The sequence below is a fragment of the Castor canadensis genome, chromosome 6 (assembly GCF_047511655.1).
Source record: "Castor canadensis chromosome 6, mCasCan1.hap1v2, whole genome shotgun sequence".
In the NCBI taxonomy this organism is placed as follows: Eukaryota; Metazoa; Chordata; class Mammalia; order Rodentia; family Castoridae; genus Castor; species Castor canadensis.
Genome location: NC_133391.1, coordinates 162,355,433 through 162,382,849, shown reverse-complemented (window position 1 = coordinate 162,382,849; position 27,417 = coordinate 162,355,433).

Here is a 27,417-nt window from a genome sequence, read left to right as displayed (position 1 = left end):
ATCTTTAGGAATCTGAAAGTCTGCTAGAGAAACCACCATCAGCCATCCCACCCCCACGTCAATGAAACTGAGCAAATGAAACCTCTGGCAAGTGTTATCTATCATTACATTCATTTTGCCTTATGACAGGTGGGCTTCAGGCCCCAGTCAGGCTGACTTGGAGACGACATGTAGCATGGCTTATGACAGTTCCCTGAGAAGTGATTGCTGAGGGCATGAGAAATAGCCTGGGGTATTTTCTCAGCATCCACCCAGATCTGTTCCTAGGCATGTAGTCATCCATCGCTGAGCAGCACACTGGTTCTGGGACCCTCACCTTAGCTACATCAAGCTCTAGACAAGGTGAAATTGCAGGACATGTGTCTAGGTATCTGATAAGAGAAGTGGTTTGATAAAGGTACAAGCCCTACTTTTTGAAGAAATTTATTTTAAAAATAAGGATGTATATGATTTAAGGCACCTGTGATATTGTCAACTTGGTTGATATTGTCAACTGGGTGTAGCTGTGAGGGTGTTTTCCAGATTGTGCTCATGAGGGTTCTGACCTAACCTCTTGCTGAATTTGTAATATGAGGTGGTGAAAAGTAGGAAGTAGGGTTTACCTGAAGAAAGTAGGTAACTTGTTCATGTCCTTGCCTTGAGTTCTTCCTGTCTTGCTCTTTCTCTGCTTCCGTGGACTGCTTTTCTCTACCATGCCCCACTGCCATGATGGACTGACACTTCTGAAACTATGAGCCAAGATAAATCCTTCTTCCCTTAAGTTGTCATGTCAGGCATTTTGGTCAGTAATAAAGATCTTACTAATAATACAGAGCCCTTCCTGACATTGATGAGAAGGTGACTGTCTTTAAAGCAGCCTCTTTTTAGTAGTTCTCAGTCTTGTGCCTTGTAGTGCTAGTCTGACAGGCAAAAGATCTCTGCTATTCAGATTCGGTACATCACATGGGCTGTCTGTTTTTGAGTTCTTTGTCCATAGCTGTATCCCTAGACCAAACATACATGTGCAGTGTTGCAGAACCAGTGAATTTTCCACTAAATTTGCAAGTCTTATCATGGGCCCTTTAAGAATGAAACTAAAAGTCTCTCCTTACTTCAGCACTTTAGCATTACCATCTCTCTCTCTCTCTCTCTTTCTCCCTCTCTTGTTTTCTGTCTCTCCTGTCTCAAGAAAAATGTAGACCCTTCTTCAAGTCATCACAAATTATTATGAGAAGCCAGTCCAATCTTTTTTTCTGAAGTGATATACTATGACAGTCAGGACAAATGGGGGCGAATGTGCTTCCTTGTTACTGGTTAACTAAACTTAGACACTGTCACAGAGATTGAATGGGTGTACACAGTCCGTATAATACTGAGGGTGTTGTGCTCATGGATACCTTTGGAGGTCACCTGTGTGGTGTAAGATCAGGGATGAGTGGCAGGGAATGTCCAGTTCTGTGGGATACTTCTTTCTGTTTCTCTTGACTATCTGGAGAATCCTATTCTTTGTGAGACACACTTGCAAAGAATGGAAACTTGTGTCCAGGGAGTGGGTGGGAGAGATAACAGAGAGACATGAAGTGTAGCCCAGTTCCAAAGTGAAATCATACAGATTTTGCTGAGGGCTAAGATGACATCAGTTGCTCTAATCATGAAGCAATTTGAATTAATTATTAAAACCCAAGAAAGAAAACTGTCTGACCTACTTGAGTTGTTTGCCTTGTAATTGACTACACACAGATTTAGCCTAACACAATAAACACCTGTAATCAATCAAGTAGTGTCATGAACATGTATGCTGCCTACTTATCCTGCTGAGCTCTCCATTGCAGAGGATGTCCCACAAGAGCTGATATCCTTGCTGTGATTTTATGGAGAACAGTAATTTGTTATCAAAGTTCAAACATTAAAAATTCACAGATAGCATTTTCATGTTCTTCAGGAGTCAACTTCTTTTCTTTCCTTATTAGCATATCTTTTATTTGAGGAAATGAAAATACTTACACTTTTACATAAAAACATTAATGAGGACATGTTGAACATATTGATGAATATGAGAAACTAGGATACATACTTAAAAAGACAGCATCATATTTCTGGTATAATGACAACTATTTTTTACACCTCACCTTCTCTATAGTACTGAGCACTGTGACTTTCTATTGCAATATTTTAAGAGTGTGGAAATTTGAGGTTTTTCTGATAATCAATGGATGAGGTGATTTGTGAAGATCAGGGAAGAATCAGAAGAGGTGGCAGGAGAAAGAAAAAATATAAGGAAATATGAGGTCTGTCTTGGAAGATATCTAAGTAAATCTTTCTATGGGGACTGTTCTTATTTCAAGCTTTTTTATTAAGGTCCCTGTTTTTTATTCTCTTGCTCTCCATATATAGCATATCTATCAATACTGTAGGTTTTTCCACTAACATAGATCTTAAATGTATCTACTGTCTTCCTAGTTATAGTTCTCTGTCTGAAGCTCCACAAGACTCCTAATCACTCTTCAGGGATAATTCCAACTCCGTCCCTAGTCCACGTGCTCTGTGTTAGGATGACTTCTATGATGCCTCCAGTGATGTGTTCCTTTGTAACTCCTGATCCTGGGTAATCCTTTTTCCAGTGTGGGCTATACCTGTCATGTACTCTACCAAGCAGAATAAGGCAGAACCAGAGGGGTCTCACTTCTGTTTTAGGTTGTAAAAGACCATGGCTTGTTTCTAAGATTCAAGTTCTGGTGGATTATTGCACTGAGGATTTCAATCTCTTCCTGGATGCTACCCCCAGTTCCTTGTCTTGTGGCCTGTACAACAAAACAGCTTGCTTCATTAGAATGAGCAAACTGAGAAGAGTCTTCTAGTAAAATGGAAGCCTCATGAATACATAAGCACTAACTAAATCTTCCTTGAATGGGTGGGTCCATCTTACCACAACAGACAGGTATCCTCATCTATGAAACAATGGTGTTGGGACAAATATAATTAAATTATATCTATATCTAAACTTGTTATTTTATGGCTAATATGGTCAAAGACAGGAAATCAAAATGAGGACAAAATGATATTTTGGCAAAAATGATTTTTAGAGTGAAAAAATGTGGGGTTTATGAGACACTGGACAGAGAGAAGGTGGGATTATGTCATTAAACAAGTGCCACTTAATCCAGTGGTGTCCCATAGAATTTTCTGGAATTATGGGAATACTCTATTCTGTGCTTCCCAATGCAGGAGCCATGATCCACCTGTGGATACCGAGTCTTTGAAATAGGACTGGTGTGACTGGGGAAATGAATTTCAAATTTTATTTCATTAATTAAATTTAAATAGCTCTTTTAGATATTACAGGGTACACTTCCTCTTTAGCACTGTGATTTTTATCTTACCAATCTGTTCCTCCATGAAAGGTAAGGACATCTTAGCCTGGAACTGCCACCCTGAGGGTTTACTTCAGAGATGGCCAGTCGGTAGGAGAGGGAACATCCTCTATGTATTTGCTTTGAATTTATGTAAAAAGTGCAGATTATACTCATTTTTTATAGAGTCAGAAAGATATGGAATTTCTCTCTTTTGTACTAGTTACGTACTTTAATAGAATAATGGTGATTTTCAATGTGGTTTAAGTTTTATTCTTTCCCCTTTTCATTTTATTTTTCCTGTATTTCATTACCATTTTGGTGGTTTTGAATCCTGGTGGAAGTAAACAAAAGGTTGGCTAAGTACTTCTGCCACATCTGCTAGAAATGTTGATAATCACCTAAGAACATCTCTGCTGATGTCTTTCTTATCATCTGGAATTTAACCTCTAGGGTTCTATATTTCTTCTTTCTTCTCTTATTCATCATTCCCTTTTGCATCACAGATAATCTGAATTGCCTTTTAACAAGTGATAAGTGCAATGAAATAGCAACAGTTCTGATTGCTCTTCATAATTAAGTCAACTCTCCTCAGATTGAGTCCTTAGCTATCGTACCACTTTCTTAAAGAACCACGTGTTTATTTTTATTTCTTTCAGGGAGGTAATAAAGGACATGTCTGCTTTCCTGCATAGCAATAACAGTGAACTAATAAATCCTACAAGTGTGTCAGGTTTTCTTAACATACTAAGGTCTTGATATATGTGAAAGGCAATGTGTTGTCTAGGATTTGAGATAAGAAGAACTTGTTTAAATTTATGCTCTGCTACCTATGTATATGTGACCTTGAAAAAATTGTTAAACATCCCTGTTTAGCTTCCATCCTCTCAGAGGCAAAACAAGGATGATAATATATGTCTAACTTCCTGTATATGGAAACACTTTGCCCACACAGGAGGCTGAATTAAGATAAAATTTTTTTAAAATTTCAGAAGCTCATTCTTATTATAGGCCATGCCTTTGAACTTCTTGTCCCTTGGCTCATTTCTCAGTCTCTCTTCTGTCCTAAACTGCTCCCTCTGCCTTAACAAAAGGGTCTCACCTCAGATGTTACCTGTCAGAGAGGACTTTCTTGAATGCTCTGCTGTATGAAATTGTTTTACTTTCATCATAGCTCTTATTAGTGTCTAAAAAGATCAACTTTATTTATTAGTTTCCTTGTATATTAGTTGTACCTATCCCCACACTTAGGAGGATATAAATTTCTTAAGGATAAGAATGTTCACTATTTTGTTTATTTTTGTACATTCTTGTCAGGAATGCTGTCTGCAAACAGTTAAGTGTTCAATGAGTAACTGATCACTGTCTAAATCCCAGGAACACTCTTAGGTTATTCAGAAGCCATCTACCTTTTCCATAATGGGTGATAATTTATGTACTTTTCCTCTTACCAATTATAACAGCTTGGCTGCTATGGAAGCTGTATTTCTTTCTAGATACATTATGGGTAGCTTTGGGAGATATAGATCATTTTTGTCATCCTGAATCCAGATTAAATATTTTAGCAAAGAACTCCACAGCTCACCACAAAGCTCTTTTAAATTCCTTCTTGCATGCCATTAGCATCTATAGCTTAAGATATATCTAGATACATGTTTAGACTTGATAGAGACATTTAGATATTTATTAGTGTGTATATGCTGCACTTTTATAATACAACTCTCCTTGGTGTTTTTTTGCTCTGCACATTATATAAAATTTATAAAGTAGTTTGGGATTTAATTTAATTAGCAGTCAGTATTTTTATTATGTCACTATTGCTGGCATGAGTTGAAATAATAGCCAATATACAAAAATCTTGTAAAGCTTTTCTTGCTTTTTGTTAGTTTACTGGGCACCCAGGTTTTCCAGGTTCTGGGGAACTTCAGGGATTTCTTATTCCTCTACTGTGTAATTGTAACTGTGGTAGAAAGTGCCTATGATTATCTGTTTAAAATGTCAACCTATGAAAAGAAAGATGAACAAAGAACAGTGATTTAACAGCTGGAGAAGCTCAGAATTACCTACCTCCCCCCTCCATTTGAGGGCTGCCCTCTGATATCATGGCATTAGGTGATGCCTTCAAAGAGATTCCTTGTGGCAAAACTGATGCCTTTCCTCATGGTAAAGATACTTATTAACCTTAGGGGCTTCAAAGCTGCACAAATTTCTCCAAGTCATGAGTCACGTTAGTCTCAGATAAAACAATACCAATGGATCTTATACTTCAAGGATTTGCATGGAGAAGCTATAAACTTCCCTATTTGTAAATAGCTGAGAGTGTTCATTACATTGACTCAGAAGTTCATATTTTGGGGCCCTCTGATGGTTAATTCTTCTGCCACGTCTATAAGTGACAAAGGTATTCTCTCAGCTGGCACATGTGTTTTGAATTCCTTTTACTTAAGAGGAATTAAAATAGAGAAACTTTATTTTAAAAGTACTTTTATGACATATTTATGACAATCTTGAGCTAAAATTATATCTGTGTCATCAGCTAATCTAAAACCATTAACTGTATGGTGAAAATAGTTCTAAATGTTAAGTTATGGACATAAAATGTACCAAATATGTCTTTTTAGATAAATCTTACTTTCTCTAAGGCTCAGTCTCTTCTTTTGTGAGCAGAGTACGGGGATGAGGAGGGCCATATATTTTTTAATGTGAAGGATCCTATTTGCTGTGCAGTGAGACACAGCACAGTGAGAAGGGCATGTACACATGTCAGACAAAAGGTTAGGGCCTGCCTTCTTGCATCTAAGTATCTCTTCATGCTACAGGAAGCTTTGTCCTGCCTAGGTTGTCAGGCAATGCTCTGGCCAAGTTATTTGCAGGTCTGAAGGACAAAGTCAGCTTAGCAGAAAAAGTTATTGAAACACATCCTTTTAAATTAGGGAGAAAAGCAAAAGAAAGGGCATTGACTTTGTTCCCAAAGAATCTACTGCCACCCCTCCTGCCTCCCTTGAAATTCTCATTCTCAGCAATATTGGATATCAGAGGCTAGGAATTTTAATTACAGAAAAACAAATCAATTTTCACATGTTACCTGAAAAAGAAGAGAATGGCTTCAGGACAACTGTTATTAATTTAGTTTTAATCCGTTTATCATAAGAACAGGGTTTGATTGATATCTCTCTGCCAGAGGCCACTATGATTTTTTAAAAACTGGAAGGTGTCAGTTTCACCAGGACGGGTTTTAACTTTTAATTCAATCAAGTATTTTCTCCCTCTCCACATAAAGATTGGTTTAGAAAATCTAAGTGATTCTCTGGAGATAGAATCAAATTTGGCACAGTGAACTGGAAGAGAAAGTTTACTTAGATCTTTTGGAAAAGAAGGTTCTCAATCTTAAAGTCTGGAGGAGAAAAGTCCTCTTCATTTCCCTTGAGACTGATGTAACTGGAAGACCAGAAGTGTTGCATGCATCCTTCTAACGAGCAAAAAACACATTTTGACCAACAGGTTGTACTTTGACCACTGCTCAGCCTGAGAATTTGTCTTTAATTTTCCTTTTTTTTTTTAAAAAAAAAAATAATTTTCCTTTTTTTAAAATAAAATAATCTTTAAAAAATTTTCGAATTTTAATTTTTTTCCATCTTTAATTTTAAGATGTTAACTGTGATGTGTCACAGTGTGGATTTTTGTTTATCTTGTTTGTAGTTCAAATAGCTTCTTGACTATGCATTTATGACTTTTACCACATTGGGAAAATTTCATATATTGTCCCTTTGACTACTTCTCTTCATCAAGGACTCAGGTAATTCAAATTTTAGATTTTTTTACATGGGCTCTTAGGTTTCTGAATTCTTATTTTTTGGTTTTTTTTTAGAAGTTCAGGAGTTTGAACTCAGGATCTCATACCTGCTAGGCAGGTGCTCTACCACTTGCTCCACACTTTCAACCCTCAATACTTTTTTCAGATTTGGTAACTTATATTGATTTATCTTCAGGTTCACATATATTTTCTTCTGTCCTTGCCTATTATACTAAGACATTTGTTATTATATTTTTCAGTTTTAAAGTTGCTACTTGATTTTTCTTCTTTATATTTTACTTCTTTGTAGAAGTTCTCTGTTTTCTACTTGTTTAAAATGCTTTTGGTAATTATTTGTGAATCAAATTTATGACAGATACTTTAAAATCTTTCTTAGATAATTCCAATATCTCTGTTGCAACATTTTTTTTGGGTATTTTGGTCACCTTTCAGTGATCATTGGGCTCTAAGAATTCCTATTAGGTCTCCTCTGACACTGCCCTTGTGCAGAGGGGGAGTGGGGACTCTTCTCACTAGCCTTTGGTGGAAGGCCAGTCTCTCCCTGTGCAGCCATTGAGCCTGAGGTGGGTGCAGTGCTCTGCCTCAGCCTGGAGAGGGTGGAAGTCTGTGCTTCCATCTGGTCTTTCCTGAAGTGAGGGGAGTGGGGCCGTAGGGTTTTTCCTGTGGCATTTTGCTGGGCTAGAGTTCTTCTTGTCTAAAAGTTCCTGTCTGCATCTTTCTTGGTCTCTGGCCAGACAGATCAAACTTAGCTTGGAGGTTTTTTGGTCTTCATCCATTGACCTTTCCAGGTTATCACATGTGGTCTTTGCAGCTCCAAGTTGGGCTGGATGAGGCACAAAGAAATCCAGGCAATTCACTACTTCCATTTCATTTATAGATACTGCCAGGGAATTTCATTGTACTTAGTGGAGGAGGAAAGAAACATGATCACTCCATTTCTTACAACTAAACCTTTCCATGATTTTAGTTTTCCTTATTTTGTTAAACAAGTAATTTATGAAGCATCTAGAATTAAAATAAATTCTGCTAAACTAGGTATAACAAGTGAGATAGGTCCATGCTTTACTGTTCCTCTCCAATATTCTGTCTTTTATCCTAGCAGCACTTACTGAATCACCCATCTTTTCCTCAGAGGATTAAGGAACCACCTGCACCACAGGCTGTTAGATAAACCACTATTTTGGAGATATTTGTGAATTCTTTATTCTGTACCTTAATCTGTTTATTTATTTGGTCTCTAGTACTAAAAATGTTTTGATTACTACTTTACTATATAGACACTATGATTTAGCCTTATTCTTTATCAGAAATTTCCTGAGTATTCTTGTGTTTGTTTTCCAATGTGAGCTTTAGAATAAGATGGTGGATTTTTAAAAAAAAAATTCTTGTAGAGCATCATGTAGGAAATATTAAATATGCCAACAATTTTAGGATAAATGAGCCATTGAAAATACTTAGTATTCCTGTATCACAGCACATTATTAATTTTCTTTTATCAATGTCTTCTTTTATGTATTCTAGGAGCATTTTAGTATTTCCTTCAGAGATCTCTTGTATGAATCTTATTAAGTTTATTTTTATTAGATATTTTATTTTTAACACTGATATGATAAATGAGATATTTTCAATTATTATTTTTATAACTGTTATTTTATGAAGGAAATGAATTGATTTTATTATTAATTTGACAACGGTTAATTGAGTTATTTATTCTATTTTTCACTTTCTTCTCTTCAAAATTTTATTTTTATAGCTTTTGGACTAACATTTAATTTATTTTTATTGTCTTAGGGTTAATAATAAAGGTAATTAAAGTCATTCGTTTTCTTAGAATGCTACTTTAACTGTCCCATAAGTTCTGAAATATGCTTTTTTATTTCCTCTTTCTGCATTGTCATATCCTGCAGCTTTAAATTCTTTTCAAGCTAAGTGATATTTACAGTAATTTAAATATTTTAATCAGTAGATTTTTTTCTTTTTAACATATATAACTATATTATGGTTTGATAAGAGAAAGGAAGGTTTCTCTTTGATTTTTATATTTTAAAATTAATTAACATCTATTACATAGAAATTTAGGAAACTTTCCATGCAAACTTCAAATTCTTGCCTTTCAGAGTGCTTTTAAAAGTTGAACCTCAGTTGAGTGCATAAACAAACATGGTAGATTTTCTCAGGGAATTGGTTTATTAATTGCTCCTGTGTCGTTGAGTGTTTTTTCTTGAATGAACATCCTTATTTTAAAACAATATCACAGATGCTATATTTCTTGGTTTTCCTTTTCCTAATTTTTGACTTTTCTCCTTTACTGTCAGTAGTTTTCTTTTGGAGTGATTTTGCTCCCTCTTCATGGTCATTGAAAATGGGCACTTTTTTGGTTGCTCTATTTCACAAATATCTATTGGATAAAACCAGCAGTGCAAGAAAACTTGCTTTAGATGTTCGTCAAATCATCTTAAAAAGCAAACTATCATTAGTAATAGGTCAGATCTTCCATGCACATTCATTGATATATTAGTGCCTAAAAATGGCTAGCAGTGGTGTCATTTACGTTGTATCTTATGCTGTAACACCTTCTTGTCTTTTTTCTTTGTATTTTGCTCTGATATTTTACCATTCTGTCTGGTTTTGCTGATTCCATTTTAGACTTTTTTCTTCTATTTCATTATCTCTTTTTAAGCTCTCTGTTTTCAGATATGACTTTTATTTTTTTGAGAGATGGTCTCGCCACATAGTCCAGGGTAGCCTGAGACTCAAGATCCTTCTGTTTCAGTCTTCTGAGTGCTAGGATTACAGGTGTACACCACCATACCTGGGAAAGATGACATTTTAAAGTGTTTTTGATTTTATGCAGATTTTTGTTTCTATTATCATGTTCCAACTTTTTTATTTAATTAATTTATCTATTAATTCATTTATTTCTTGGCAGTACTGGGAGTTGAATTCAGACCTCACACTGGCTACGCAGGTGCTCTACCACTTGAGCCATGCCTCCAGCCCTGTCCCAACTTTTTAAAATGTGAATAATCCAGAGATTAATCCAAGGACCTCCAACATTTTACTTTTAATGTTAAGGAGCTGAGAATTTTGTGAATCTACTTGTGGTGGATTCACATGTAATCATTTGTTATAGTCACTTGCAATTCTTGGCAAAATAGGGACAGAAAGCACTCAGAAATGCCTGTTGTATTCAAGTACTGTGCAGGCACCTTATGTATTCTCTCATTTACTCCTTGAGAGCAAGTGGGAAGGGAGATGAAGAAGAATCCCTCTAGTTCAAACTCTGTGATTGTTATTATGGTGGCCCTGCCATAACTACAGACAATTCCTCTTGCATGTGACCTTAGAAACTGAAGAAAAGTTACCCTCTTTAATGACCCCAAGTAATTATGTAGAACATTGTCCTTTTACTCAAGACTTTGACCCTTTAATAGCATAAGTTAGACATATTGTAAGATTTAAAGTTATTACCAGCTTCTTACAGATGAACATGGATAATATCTAAGCAGAAAATTTGGCCACTAAGTTTGGATCTGGAATGTCTCCCAAAGCCTCATGAGTCCAAGGCTCGGTTCACTATACAGCAATGTTTAAAGGTGATTGGATGGTCTACTGATAGGTTCTTAGTTGAATGGACTGCTGGGAGGTGGTGGAAAATGTAAGAGGTAGGATTTAGTGGGGCCTCGTTGGAGTAATAGGTTCTTGTGGTTGTGCTTTATCCCACAAGTCTCCCTCTCTCTCTTCCTCTCTCTCTCTATTTCTCTCTCTCTCTCTCTCTCTCTCTCTCTCACACACACACACACACACACAAACACATCACACAGTCTGTCTTTTTCTCAAAATATCTTACTGTGATTTCCCCTTTTCGTTTATTCTTTGACATATCCAAATGACCAGCATCACTACTTTTACACTTTGGGGACATCATTAAGTAAAATAAGGATTCTTGAATGTGAGCACTGTAATACTCTGACAGTAGATCTAATAGTCAACGGGGCTGCTAAGTGACTACTGGGAAGGTGGTATACATACTAGGGATGATGTGTTGAACAAAGGGATGAGTCACATCTTGGGTGAGATGAAGCAGGGTGGTGTGAGATTTCATCATGGTAATCAGAGCAGTACACAATTTAAAAGGTATGAATTATTTATTTCTGGAATTTTCCAATTAATATTTTAAGAATGTAGTTGGTTATGGTAACTGAAACTGAAATACCAAGGATAAAAGGGAACTAGGGTATACCCTTACCCTTCTTTTCCTACTTTCTTTTATTCCAGAAATAGAAATTTCTCATCTTTGAAGGTAATTACCAGCCTTTGCTACAGATTTCCATTCCTTGTGTCTCACTTTCAAGAATTTTTACTTTCTATACTAGTTTTTGGATTTTTTCTCAGTCATTCACCTTCTTAACAGTCTTGCATCTTTACAAACAATCCCAATGAAGGAAACATACAGCTCTTTCCCTACAACTTGTTTTATAGATTAGAGGGAAAATGAGGGCCTGTAATAGTAGCCCTAGTCCTAAATGGAGAAAGCTGACCTAAGATCATGACACTAGGGTTGGAGAAAAGAGAATGGTTTTGACACAAACAACCTTTTGAACTAACAAGGAAATCTGATTATTACACTCTTAACTATTTTAAAAATTCTTTCCATTTGGTGCTCTGGCTGGTTACTTTGTCTTTTTCTTCACCTCTAAGTATAAGAGAAAGTTTACTATTTTATGTCTTATCACCTCCTGTCACTTTTGTCCTCTTGTTTATCCTTCAATGCACTGAGCACTTGCTTCTGTCCTCCTCTCTTGTACTTCCCTGCTGCCTCTGTTTCTTCTTTGTTAATAAGTCAGTGGACATTTTGCAGTGTCTTTGCTGCAGGTGACTTGATTTTTATCCAAACATATTGAGCTTTTCTCTTCATTTGATTTCAGATCCATTCTCCAAAGTCTCTGTTTTTCTGGCTGTTCCTTCTCAGTCTCCTGCAGACATTTCTTCCTCTACTTTCTTTAAATGGCACAGTTCCTCAGGGACGTGCCCATGTTCTTACCAACTGACACCCTTCTTGGGAGACCTCATCATTTCTTATGACTATATATCTTTTACACCGCTGACTCTCAAATTTGTATTTCTATCCCTGATCTACCCTACCCTAGATCATATAAGTAGCAGCTCTTACAGTGACTAACCTATAACAAATGTCAGACAAACAGAACTCACCTCTACCCTCTTCCTGCTTCTCTACCTGAATTTCCAATCTTAAGAAATTGTTCTAGATTTATTTTTCTGCCTTACCCTGCCTTACACATCCCCTACGTGGTGGGATACAATATCACGCTCTATCCTCATGGCACCACATTCATTCAGGTTTTCATGATTTTTCACGTGAGTTGTTACAAGAATCCAAACCGTTTTCTGTAGCAGTACATCAGAGTGACCTTTTGAGAATGTAATTTTCCCTTGGACCAGCCCCTAGACTCCTAGAAGAATAATAACACTGTGAGTCCTTCAATATCTACCCCCTGTCCTCTGCCCCTTCTGATTTTCACCTCTCTGTGCTCCAACTCCACCTGTGCCAAACACTTACATTTGCAACTGGGTGTCTCTGCTTGTTCTTACTACCCACTCCAGCAGCATTTATTACCTATAGCTGCCTCTTACCCTGGACTGTTCCTATTTATTCTTTAAGACTTCAATCAGGTATTCTATCTTCTTCAAAATCTTCCTTAAATCTCTATCCTTCTCACCCCAGAATATTTTTAAGATCACCTGTAATATGATCTTTTTAGTCTCCTGGAAATGTCTATTTCTCTCACTGTTGTATTTGTTGTAATTTCCTGTTGATTCATCTCTTTTGCTTTTATACATTCAAAGACCTACAAGTGCTGTGAGAGCAATTTTCCTTATTTTTACTTTGTGTTTCTTAACCCTAGCACAATGAATATTTAATGAATTCATGAAATTTAGCAGAGGCTTGGTGCTGGAACTAGATTAGGGATTCTAATTTAATCCAGTATCACCTAATGTAGTCTAATCTAATCCAATCTAATTGAATATCAAAGGCTTTAATCTAATTGTTTTAATCTGCAATGCCTTCTAATCGTTATAAGCGAACATCATTTCACTTAATGTGCCTACATTTCATTGTCTGTCACTCATCTAACATCATAGAGTATTGATTCTATTCCTCACAATTATTTTATGTGTAGGGATGATATTCCACTAACTAAATTGCTGTGTTGTCATTCATCTGCATTCTACTTTATTGCAGGACACTTTCATTTTAAGTTCATCTTTTTATTTGTAAAGAAAATGATTTTGCAATTCTTATGTGGCATTTTTCTCCATTCACTATCATTTAGGTGCTTAGTGGAAAACAGAAGGGTCTAGGATGGTTCTGTCTGGACAGATTGGACAATGTCATGCTAAAACATAATCTTCTCTTTTATAATTTCATTTTTCTTGTAGTACTTGTTTTAAGAATTATTGAGATGAAAGTCATGTTAAAAAACAAGGAATTAATTCTGGCACATCACTGTAACATTATTGAAGTAGAACATGGCTATTAAGATTAGACTCAGATAAGTTGAAATCTGTATCAGATTCCATTTCAGAAGAAACTGGCACTTGTATTGTACATCCTCTTTGCTCTGTATTTCCTCTGAAGTCTTCTTATAAATTACTTATTCATTTATCTATTTATTTTTTGAAGACACTGGAGTTTGAACTCAGGGCCTCACACTTGCTAGGCAGATGCTCTACCACTTAAACCACTCCACCAGCCTTTCCTCTGAAGTCTTGAGCAATGGATGGATACTGGCTGAGGGAAGAGAGCAACTATTTTGTCTTACTGAGGTGTTATAGGATCGCAGAAGCTGGAAGAAGATGTCCCTACACATTTGAGTACAGAAGATGCTCAAAATGTCTCCTGGATATTTTTTACACATGTATTCCCAGTAGTTCACCATTCTGGTTATTCATCTTTTTTTTTCTTTTTTTTTTTGGTGGTACTAGGGATTGAACCAAGGGCCTCATGCATGCTAGACAAGCATTTAACCACTGAGCTACATACCTGGCCCCTGGTTATTCATCTTTTGACAAGCTAAATTTTTTTGGAAAATCAACAGGATTTCCTAAGCATATTAATCTAGATATGATCTGGGTAGCATCAAGAAATGGGCCTATGATTTTCTAACACTTACAAACATGCCATTTAGCCAAGGTTTTCATTTTGTTTCTTTTTTAGGAAACTTATCATTATTCAAGCGATTCAAATCATTGGAATCCAATGATCATTTATGAGAATGTTAATTCTGTCCTCTTCCAAGCAATGTCCTTAGATTTGGAAACTTGTGCAAGAAGCTCAAATTGGATGGTTAGGGGTGGGAGTTTTCAAGTCCCATAGGAAGGGAAGGTGTCAGGACAGGATAGTAGAGGAGTTACTTTCAGCTACACAAGATTTCACTTCTCTCAACTCACTCCATATGCTTCATTTATTCAGCCCAGGCATGCGGCCAACCTTGATTAACACAACTTGACCTCATGTTGATCCTGCTATTCTTTCTTGGAGAAAATTTCATCTCCCTGTAGGAATTACATGGTCAGTTGACAATGAAATGTTTATTACTTGTTTATTCAGCAATTAATTACCTATTTCTGGTACTATGAGTTTCTGATATGTATTCAAAACTTTGGGAAATATAAGGAAGCATTTAACATGTTATTTTATTCTTAGACTAGATATCATAATGCACTAAATTGACTATAATCTAATGTCAGTGTGTCTTTATGGGAGGCTAACTACATTTGACATTGTGATAGTCATTTCTATGAATCATCAATATTTCTCATTCTGCTTACTTTCCTGAGTACTTACAGGATTATACTCCCCTACCCCTTAAATTTAGGCATATCTACGCACCTTCTTTTGGTAACAAAATGTGAAAAGAGACTCACATTTAGAAAGAAATTGCTTGAGAGTAGTATGACTCTTGAGGTCATAGCTGTGCATCAGGAAAATATGAAAATTTCTTCTTGAGAGGCCAGCATCAAGAAATGCTAGTCTATACCATCTTGGGTCCTGAACAGACACAGACCCAATATGATCAGGGTTGCACAAATAGCCTGAGAGTCATGTAAGTGCTCATTAAATATTTTTGGGCAAAACCACATGCTATGGTTTAAAAATGAAGTGTCACCCATAGGCTCAAGTTTTCAATGCTTGGTCCCCAGCTGGTGGTGCTCGTTTGAGTGGTTTTGGAAAACCTGGGACTTGGGACCTAGCTGGGGGAAGCAGGTCACTGGGGTTCACCTCTGAGGGTTACACAGGGTCTCTAGTCCCCTCCCTGTTTCCCATGCTTTATGCAGTGAACAGCTCTGATTTGCCACATTCTCCTGCTGCCAATGCATGAAACTTCTGAAACCATGAGCCAATATAAACTCTTCCTTCCTTAAGTTAAGCCAGGCATTTTGGTCACTGTAACAAAAGTGCCTAGGACACCATGCATGAAGGCACTTCAAGGAGATGATGTACTCTTTTGGTGGGAAGAGAATAATGGAATCTTGGCCCTGATATTGACAGAATCTGTTTCTATTTTGTAGGGCTAGCATTCCAACATCTATTTCAGTATCTTTCACTATGAAAAAAATTAGTGGAAGTTTGAGACAATTATAATTTTTACCATGAAAATATAAATTCTCAGTGTCAATGATGTTCTTGGTTTTGTAGATTATTTGTGAAGGAGATGGGTGTGAATTGACCCAATTTTGCCACAATTTCTTAGATTAAATATTTGTCCTTTAAAAGTTATTTGTGTGAACAAAACTGATCTTTTTCTTCTTTAATGTGTACTGTCCTGCTAAGAGTTTTATATGATGCCCTGACAAAAGATTTACCTGAAATGCCTATCTCAATACATTTTATTACTGATGTGTATTAATTGTACAAAGGATATCACTGTGATAGTTCTATAAATTCATATAATGTACTTTGATCAAATCCACTCCTTCTGTTTCTATTTCTTATCTACCTTCCTCCTTTTAAAAATTTTTTAACAAACTTCAATTTTCAAACATGTGTATACAGTACTTGAATCATTTTCATTCCCCTTTCACCCTCCCTACTTCTACTGGTTCCCACTCTCAAGCAGTCCCTTTGTTTAATATTCAAGTAATTCAAATTTTTTTTAGGTAGAGATTCCACATATGAGAGAGAACATGTGATATTTGCCTTTCTCAGTGTGGTTTATTTCATAAAACATGATGATCTCCAGTTTCCTGCAAATGGCATGATTTCATTCTTTATGGCTGAATAATACTTCAATAATCATATTTTATGTATCAATTCATTGGTCTATGGGCACCTAGTCTGATTCTATAGATTGGCTATTGTGAACAGTGTTGCTGTATGCATGAGTGTTCAGGTATCCCTATTGAATACTGATTTACATTCCTTTTGATAGATGCCCAGGAGTGGTATAGCAGGGTCATATGATAGTTCTGTTTTTAGTTTCTTGAGGAATCTCAACACTGATGTTGATAGTGGCCACACTAATTTATATTCCCACAATAGTGTATAAACATTCCCTTTTCTGAATAAGCAAGGATGCATTTCACAGTAAAGAAATCACAGAATCAATTTGGAGAGATGGAAGAGAGCCTGGAAATTGTGCGTTTTTTTCCTTCTTTGTTCAGGGTAGAGAAGATAAAACACTCAACCAATACCTGATAGTGGCATAAACATGCTATTTTGGGATCACAAAAATACCAGATTGGTGAAATTCTCATCCATTATAATGGGAGACCTTAAAATTGTGTTAAATTTTTAGCATGTTAAAGTGATACTATCCACTTAAGATTTTAAATAGTAGTGATGAGAAGCACTTTGTCACTTACCCCTACACTCCCTTTAATAATAGAGAGAAATCAACCTGAGCTTCTGCTGCCTCATCAGTGATTTCTTGATCAAAGGAACTTTTATCAAGGAGATATTTAATTTTTTAAATGACTAACATGGACTGTGTAGCTAAAAGTGAAAAACAGAGCAAGCATCATTTCTTCTTTGAATTTTCTTAGCAAATGGAAGGGAATGTGGTATCTCTTTTCTACTTTCATTTATGTCAACTAATTCCAAATGTCACACATTCCAAAGTGGCTGGACCCTGACAAGGGCCACTGAGCACAATGCTATTTGAAGGATTGTAGATCCCTTATCTTCTCTCCATGTTTAGAAACACTACTCTAGGAAACATCTCTACAACACTTTCCAAACAGAGAATTATAGTGGTAATGTGATTCTTTCAATTATGTTTAAGAAAACAGTTTTATGTTAGCCCATGTTATTCTTCATATCGTCCATTTTTAATGAATAAAAATATTTTATACAGATAGTAAGTAGTTGCATCCCCATAAACAAAGTGAGTAATTTTTAGTAAATAATCACAAATATGTGTAAAGACACAATTATAATTCCAGAATGGTAAGTTAATTTTGTTAGTGTGGAAACTCTCCACTACTTATTAGTCTAATAAAACATAATTCTTATAATTTTTTTGCAGTGCTGGGGCTTGAATTCAGGGCCTACACCTTGAGCCACTCGACCAGCCCTTTATTGTGACGGTTTTCTTTTTTCTCGAGATGTGGTCTCACGAATTATTTGCCTGGGCTGGCTTTGAATTATGATCCTCTGCTTCCTGAGTAGCTAGGATTGCAGGTGTGAGCCACTGGTACTTGGATTAACACTTATAATTTTAAAGTAATCAGATGGTGAATAAATTTAGACTAAAAGATATTTATACAATAAGTTTAAAAACATTTCAAACAATAGGTATCATCTTTTTATGCCATCTTTTAAGTTTTAGATGCATTTAGATTCTTCTCTATCATATGTTTATATAAATATCTACATATGCTAATTTATAAGAACCATATATATGTACACATATATATGAACATACATAGGAAAATGACAAAAGTCAACCTCTAATTTTATATATAAGTTAATCACTGGTGTATTAATTATATATAAATTATATACAATAAATTTAATGCATACTTATATTACAAATATAATTAGTTGTGTGGACATATATGTGAAAGTGCATGTACAAATAAGTATGTACATACGTGTGCATATATGTAATTATTTGCATAATTTATGCAAAGATAAAATTATATATATATATATATGTATAATTGGTAGTGGGCTTTTGTTTTACTGATATACTCGGTTGGTAAGAAATGTTAGCAATACTTCTTCATCCCCTTGTCATTTTGCACATTCCTTAAGCATGATACACTTCACATTACTCTGCTCAGATCTCTCATATCCAATCAGCACAGAATATTTTCAGGTCCAAATGCTGTTGACAACCCAATCACTGTGTAAAACAGGGCACTTTATTCAACATTTTGCAAACAAAGTTTTAATACTCTAATATGAAATACATCTTGGACTCCTTAATCTAATTACCACCTACCCTTCCTACCCTGTATCTCTGTACAATGTTTCTCATCCTAGTACTAAATTGCCCAGCTTTCACCTAGTATTGCTTTGTGGAAACAACAGGTCGGGGAAACATGCATTTCTGTTTTAATGTCTGCCATGAGAAGTGCTTATTTCTACAGTTCATAAATGTTATGCAGCTCTGCTTGGTAAACATGATCACTTCCGGGTACAGCGTATACTCTTTAATAAAATAAAAAACATCAACTTTTATCTATTCTTCAAAAAACCTACTATGAAGTTGTAGTCTTTTGTGGCCATTATGTTCTGTTAGTGATAACATTTTACCAAGCTGTTAACAGATGCTATAATCACAGCAGCAAAAATCCACCTCTTTTTTTTAAATTCATTTATTCACATGTGCATGCATTGTTTGGGCCATTTCTCCCCTCCCCCACCCCCACCTCCTTCTTTCCCCCTCCCCCCTCACTTCCAGGCAGAATCTGTTCTGCCTTTATCTCTAATTTTGTTGAAGGAAAAACATAAGCAATAATAAGAAAGACAAAGAGTTTTTGCTAGTTGAGTTAAGGATAGCTTTACAGAGAGATTCCTAGCATTGCTTCCATGCACAAATATGTTACATTCCAAGTTGACTCATCTCTAACTGACCTTTTCTCTAGTTTCTGAGGTCTCATATTGACCTCTGTTGCCTTAAGGTTTCTGTATTAGTTCCTCTGCAGTGGGGACATCAAATACTTTTGGGTTTCTTACTTATCCCAATACCTCCCCGTATGTGCTCTCCTCTTGTCATGTGACCCAAGTCCAACCACATGGCTGTGTTTTCCCTAGATCTAAAGTCCGCATATGAGGGAGAACATACGATTTTTGGTCTTTTGAGCCTGGCTAACCTCACTCAGAATGATGTTCTCCAGTTCCATCCATTTACTTGCGAAAGATAACATTTCATTCTTCTTCATGGCTGCATAAAATTCCATTGTGTATAAGTACCATATTTTCTGAATCCATTTGTCAGTAGTGGAGCATCTTGGCTGTTTCCATAACTTGGCTATTGTGAATAGTGCTGCAATAAACATGGATGTGCAGGTGCCTCTGGAGTAACCTGTGTCACGTTCCTTTGTGTATATCCCTAGGAGTGGGATTGCAGTATCTTCTGGCAGATCTATGTTTAGATTTTTAAGAAGCCTCCATATTGTTTTCCAGAGTGGTTACACTAGCTAGCATTCCCACCAGTGGTGTACTAGGGTTCTTTTTCCCCACATCCTCCCCAATACCTGTTGTTAGTGGTGTTTTTGATGATGGCTATTCTAACAGGGGTGAGGTGGTTTTGATTTGCATTTCTTTTATGCCTAGAGATGGTGAGCATTTTTTCATGTGTTTTTTGGCCATTTGAATTTCTTCTTTTGAGAAAGTTCTGTTTAGTTTACTTGCCCATTTCTTTATTGGTTCATTGATTTTGGGAGAGTTTACTTTTTAAGTTTCCTGTATATTCTGGCTATCAGTCCTTTGTCTGATGTATAGCAGGCAAATATTTTCTCCCACTCTGTGGGTGGTCTCTTCAGTTTAGAGATTATTGCTTTTGTTGTGCAGAAGCTTTTTAGTTTTATGAACTGCCATTTGTCCATCCTTTCTCTTAGTTGCTGAGCTGCTGGGATTCTATTAAAGAAGTCCTTGCCTATACCTATTACTTCCAAAATGTTTCCTGCTCTTTCCTGTATCAACTTGAGTTTCGTGTCTGATATTAAGGTCCTTGATCCATTTTGAGTTGATACTAGTACAGGGTGATAAACATGGATATAGTTTCAGTTTTTTGCAGATGGATAACCACTTTTATCAACAACAGTTGTTGAAGAGGCTGTCTTTTCTCCATCGTATATTTTTAGTGCCTTTGTCAAAAATGAGGCAGGTATAGTTGTATGGATTCATATCTGGTTCCACTGGTCTTGTCTGTTTTTGTGCCAGAAAAAAATCCACTTCTGAAGAATGTTAATTTCTAATTTGAATACATTTAAACAGTGTCCACAGGCCAGGCATATTATGCTAGGCATGAAATCAGTGCAATAATCTTATACTATGTATGCACTTTGTCCTTTTTGTTTTTCAGTATTGCATTGGAAACTTTTAGGAATGTGAGATTATGTTTCTGTACCTTTAACGAATGCCCACTGAGATAAGGGGTTGAGCAATTAATCATGAAGGTAATAAGAAGTGAAAGACTCAGTGTGGTGTCTGCAGCCAGGATACCTGGATCCTGGGATCATGTCTGTCACTTAAACCTGTGTTTAAGTGACCCCAGGATGCTAATTGTCTTTCATATAAAAAAATGAATTTGTCTCTTTCTGCTGAATATTGTATAAAGTAGCTCAGAAGTTTCCAAACTTAGTATGTGGACCTGAAGAGACAGTAATCACCTTTTAAGGCGGGGAATTCAAGGTCATAAACTACATTTATAGCAATATGTAAATTGTATAATGTTTTCATTGAAGGTGCAAAAGCAATGGAGTGTAAAATGGATGATCACCTTGTCCTGAATCAAGGCAGTGGCACCAACCAAATCTCATCGTCACTGGATTCTTCAGGGCCACACATTCATAGTATTGCATTTTAAATGCTAATTTCACTTGAGAATGTCTTTGATGAAGCAGAAAAATGATCATTTTGTTAAATCTCTACTCTTGGCTTCCGTATATTTTTTTAACAGGGTCTTCCTATGTAGCCTAGGGTGGCCTCTAACTCCCTACCCTCCTGCTTCAGCTTCCTGAATGCTGGGATTACAGGCATTAACCACCATACTTGGCTAGCTCACCGTCTATTAATGTTCTAGTGATGATGCATGATAGTTTCTCCAGGAAAAAAAAATACGTGCATGTTTTTGAGTTGTGAAATGGACTGGTTGATTTTTCATTCTAATTTGAAGCATGATTGGCAGGTGAACTATGGTTTTCAGAACTACGTTTGACACGGACTTTTGTCAAAAGCGATTTGGAGCTGAGGGGGAGAGAAATGGGGACAAAGTAACTAGTGCACAATGTAAGTCTAATCGGAATTGTCACTTTGAACCCCCAGTCATGAATGTATACTAGTAAAATTTTACTTTAAAAAAACGTGAATTACGTGAGCTTGTCACCTTAAGGAAAACAAAGAACAGTGTTTTTGTCCAATGATAAGACTGGAAAAGTCAAGTGAAAATAATTGTCTTCACCCTCTACCAATAAGATGGCGATATTAGTGAATGCGACTTTTGATAATGCATACTAAAATAATTCAAAATTTGAAAGATCTGTATTTACTGCAGTATTTAAGAAGTATCAATCATCTGAAACAGCCAATAAGACATTCCATTCCTTTCCACATACACATCTGTGTGAAGCTCGTTGTGCCCTTTTTAAAATAGTTTTTAACCAAAGCAATGTACTGCAACAGATTGAATGCATAACTGTATGCAAATATGTCTTCTATTAAGTCAGACAATAAAGAGACTTACAAAAATGCACAAAACACTCTTCACTATAATTTTGCTTTGTAAAATATAATTATTTGCCACAATTTTCATCTTATTATATAATGGCATCATCATTATTATTCTTAAAGAATTTTATAAAACATTTAAAATATTTTTCAATTTCAGTTTCTGTGGTAAATATAACCCATAGAAGCAGAAGCTCTTTGACACCTTTAATCACTCTTAAGAATAGGAAGGAGTTCCAGGGTCTGTACATTTGAGAACTGCTGCACCAGCCGATGCTGGTAAGTTCACCTCCTCACTGACCTTGCACTCTGACCCCTTAGAGTCACTTGGGCTACACCTCATAGTGACCACTGCTGCCAGGATGAGCCTGAGTCCAGCATAAGAATTCAGCTCCTTGGGTGTCAAGGACGAGGTATGAGGCTTGGTTTAGTGATGTCCTTCCAAACGTTTGTATATAAAGGAAGACTGGCTCCCCTCATCCTCAGGTGGGTGACACCTGTGCAGAAGCACTGCATCTCAGGCAGCCATTGTGAAAACCACTCATGTGCTGTCAGACAGGAGCCTAGACAACTGAGCCTGGAACAGTTCTGGATTTTATACTCATCTTCTCAAGTTGGCTCCAAACAAAACCCAAACCAACAGAAGATAATAACACTCATCACGATGCTGGCTCCTTCGCCCATGGTTTAGCACATAAGCCCACTCTGTGTGAACAGCAGTTAAAGTTCAAACTGGTTGCCTTGACATTATAACCCTTTTAATGGTTGGATGTTACTATACAAAGAGAAACAAACTTTACCTTTTCTGCTATTAAAGTTGCAAGCCTAGACTGTGGGATAGATAGTTCTTTTCTTTCCCTTGGATGAGCTCTCAGGATTGCCTCAGAATTTTGTTCATTTATACTTAGATAATAAAGAGGTCAAAAGAACTCCAGAGAATGATTTCATTCCCACTACTAAAACATCCAGACCACAGTAGGAATCACATCAGAGATCAGAAACTAGTGCTTCCTTCTGCTTGGCTCTGACTTGGAAGGGCTGCTGGTTCAGACTCCTTTCTGTCACATTTTCTCTCTCTCTCTCTCTCTCTCTCTCTCTTGTTCTCTCCTTTCCACTTTCTGGTATTTGCTGAGATCCACATCAGGCATCCCCTTGATTTATTTTGCTGATGTAAATCAGGTGCTAGTCAAGGTTGCTGGTCAGTGACAGGAAATTACAAGTTGCTACAATATGGAGATACTCCCTAAATTAGGCAACTGAGTTTCCATGAGTTCCCTAATCAAGCAGACCCCCTTCCCCCTTTTCCTCCACGATTCTCTCATTTCTTCCCTCCAGCAGCTAAGAGGTCATTCTGGCACCATAGTGCTTTAGGATCCTGTTGTAGCAATTGTCAAGGTCAACACAGTAGCAGTTGTTAAACACACTGTCACCAGACCCACTGGGCAAGTATTCCTGCAGTCTTTCCTGGCTGACTTCACACTTCATGCTTCACAAGAACTATACCCAAATTGTTGTTCTCACTCTCCCTGTGGGCTGTGGTGGGATTCCCAGAGTTGATAGGACAGCCTGCTCTTGGGGAACACCTTGTCGGGTGACTTGGAAATTATTTAGCAGCTTGCTTTATAAAGGGGAGGATACTTACCTTTGGTTCTGTGCTTTTGTTTTTCAGCTAAGAAAATTAATTCTCATCTTTAGCAATCAGACACAAATGATTTAGTATGAACACATCTGTCTAGAAAATTTACATCATTAGCAGCTGCGTTTTTGTTTGGAAGCTAATATTAGTTTCTGCAGTACAGGACTAACACACAGATGTCAGAGGTTTTTTTTTCTTTTATTCATATATGCATACAATGTTTGGGTCATTTCTCCCCCCTTCATCTCGCCCCCTCCCTCAATCCTCCCCCTCCCCCCCACCCCCTTGCTATCAGGCAGAAACTATTTTGCTCTTATCTCTAATTTTGTTGAAGAGAGAGTATAAGCAATAATAGGAAGGAACAAGGGTTTTTACTAGTTGAGATAAGGATAGCTATACAGGGAGTTGACTTGCATTGCTTTTCTGTGCATGTGTGTTACCTTCTAAATTAATTCTTCTCCAACTACCCTTTTCTCTAGTTCCTGGTCCCCTTATGCTACTGGCCTCAGTTGCTTTAAAGTATCTGCTTTAGTTTCTCTGCGTTGAGGGCAACAAATGCTATCTAGTTTTTTGGGTGTCTTACCTATCCTCATACCTCCCTTGTGTGCTCTCGCTTTATCATTTGATCAAAGTCCAATCCCATTGTTGTGTTTGCCCTTGATCTAATGTCCACATATGAGGGAGAACATACGATTTTTGGTCTTTTGGGTCAGGCTAACCTCACTCAGAATGATGTTCTCCAATTCCATCCATTTATGAATGATAACATTTCATTCTTCTTCATGGCTGCATAAAATTCCATTGTGCATAAATACCATATTTTCTTAACCCATTTGTCAGTAGTGGGGCATCTTGCCTGTTTCCATAACTTGGCTATTGTGAATAGTGCTGCAATAAACATGGGTGTGCAGGTGCCTCTCGAGTAACCTGTGTCATAGTGTTTTGGGTATATCCCCAAGAGTGGTATTGCTGGATCAAATGGTAGATCAATGTTTAGCTTTTTAAGTAGCCTCCAAATTTTTTTCCAGAGTGGTTGTACTAGTTTACATTCCCACCAGCAGTGTAAGAGGGTTCCTTTTTCCCCACATCCTTGCAAACACCTGTTGTTTGTGGTGTTACTAATAATGGCTATTATAACAGGGGTGAGGTGGAATCTTAGTGTGGTTTTAATTTGTATTTCCTATATTGCTAGGGATGGTGAGCATTTTTTCAAGTGTTTTTTGGCCATTTGAATTTCTTCTTTTGAGAAAATTCTGTTGAGTTCACTTGCCCATTTCTTTATTGGTTCATTAATTTTTGGAGAATTTAGTTTTTTGAGTTCCCTGTATATTCTGGTTATCAGTCCTTTGTCTGATGTATAGCTGGCAAATATTTTCTCCCACTCTGTGAGTGGTCTCTTCAGTTTAGAGACCATTTCTTTTGATGAGCAGAAGCTGTTTAGTTTTATGAAGTCCCATCTATCTATGCTATCTCTTAGTTGCTGTGCTGCTGGGGTTCCATTGAGAAAGTTCTTACCTATACCTATTAATCCCAGAGTATTTCCTACTCTTTCCTGTACCAACTTTAAAGTTTGGGATCTGATATTAAGGTCCTTGATCCATTTTGAGTTAATATTGGTATAGGGTGATAAACTTGGATCTAGTTTCAGTTTTTTTGCAGATGGCTAACCAGTTTTCCCAGCAGTTTTTGTTGAAGAGGCTGTCTTTTCTGCATCGTATATTTTTAGCTCCTTTGTCAAAGACAAGTTGGTTATAGTTGTGTGGTTTCATATCTGGGTCCTCTATTCTGTTCCACTGGTCTTCATGTCTGTTTTTGTGCCAGTACCATGCTGTTTTTTATTGTTATTGTTTTTTAATATAGTTTGAAGTTGGGTATCGTGATATCTCCAGCTTTGTTCTTTTGACTGAGTATTGCCTTGGCTATTCATTGCTGCTTGTGTTTCCATATAAATTTAATGGTAGATTTTTCAATGTCTTTGATGACTATAATTGGGATATTGATGGGAATTGCATTAAACATGTAGATTGCTTTTGGGAGTATAAACATTTTTACTATGTTGATTCTACCAATCCATAAGCATGGGAGATCTCCACTTTCTGTAGTCTTCTTCAATCGCTTTCTTCAGAAGTTTATAGTTTTCCTTGTAGAAGTCATTCACATCCTTTGTTAGGTTTACACCTAGGTATTTGATTTTTTTTTGAGGCTATATTGTAAATGGTATTGTTTACATATATTCTTTCTCAGTTTGTTCATTATTAGTGCATAGAAATGCTAATGATTTTTCTATGTTGAATTATATCCTGCTACCTTGCTGTAGCTATTGATGGTGCCTAGGAGCTTTGGAGTAGAGTTTTTTGGGTCTTTAAGGTATAGGATCTTATCGTCTGCAAATAGGGATATTTTGACAGTTTCTTTACCTATTTGTATTCCTTTTATTCCTTCTTCTTGCCTAATTGCTCTGGCTAGGATTTCCATTACTATGTTGAATAGGAGTAGAGACAGTGGGCATCCTTGTCTAGTTCCTGATTTTAGAGGGAATGGTTTCAGTTTTTCACCGTTAAGTATAATGCTGGCTGTAGGTTTGTCATATATAGCTTTTATAATGTTGAGGTACTTTCCTTCTATTCCTAGTTTTCTTAGAGCTTTTATCATGAAATGGTGTTGGATCTTGTTGAAGGCTTTTTCTGCATCTATTGAGATGATCAAGTGGTTTTTGTCTTTGCTTCTGTTAATGTGGTTTATTACATTTATTGATTTTCGTATGTTGAACCACCCCTGCATTCCTGGGATGAAGCCTCCTTGGTCATGGTGACTGATCTTTTTGATGTGTTGTTGAATTTGGTTTGCTGTTATTTTATTGAGGATTTTTGCATCGATGTTCATTAAGGAAATTGGCTATACTTCTCCTGTTTGGAGCTGTCTTTGCCTGGTTTTGGGATAAGTGTATGAAGTGGCTTCATAAAATGTGTTAGGCAGTTTTCCTTCCCTTTCTATTTCATGGAGTAGTTTAAGGAGGGTTGGTATCAGTTCTTCTTTAAAGGTCTGATAGAATTCAACAGAGAATCCATCAGGTCCTGGACTTTTCTTTTTGGGGAGACTTTTGATTGCTGCTTCAATTTCATTTTGTGTGATAGGTCTATCCTGGTGATTAATGTCCTCTTGGTTTAGTTTTGGGATGATCATAAAGTATCTAGAAATCTGTCCATTTCTTCAAGATTTTCAAATTTATTTAATATAGGTTCTCAAAGTAGTCTCTGATGATTTCCTGGACTTCCATGGTGTTTGTTGTTATCTCCTCTTTTGCATTCCTGATTTTACTGATTTGATTTTTTTCTCACCTCATATAAGTCAGGTTTGCCAGGGGTCTATAGATCTTGTTTATTTTTTCAGAGAACCAACTTTTTGTTTCATTAATTCTGTGTATGGATTTTTTGGTTTCTATTTCATTGATTTCAGCTCTTATTTTTGTTATTTCTCTCCTATTTGTTTTGGGTTTGCTTGTTCTTATTTTTCTAGGAGTTTGAGATGTATCATTAAGTCACTGATTTGAGATCTTTCAGTCTTTTTAATATATGCACTCATGGCTATAAACTGTCCTCTCAGGACTGCCTTTCCTGTGTCCCATAGGTTCTGGTAGGTTGTGTTTTCAATTTCATTGGCTTCCAGGAACCTTTTAATTTCCTCTTTTATTTCATCAATGACTCATTGTTCATTA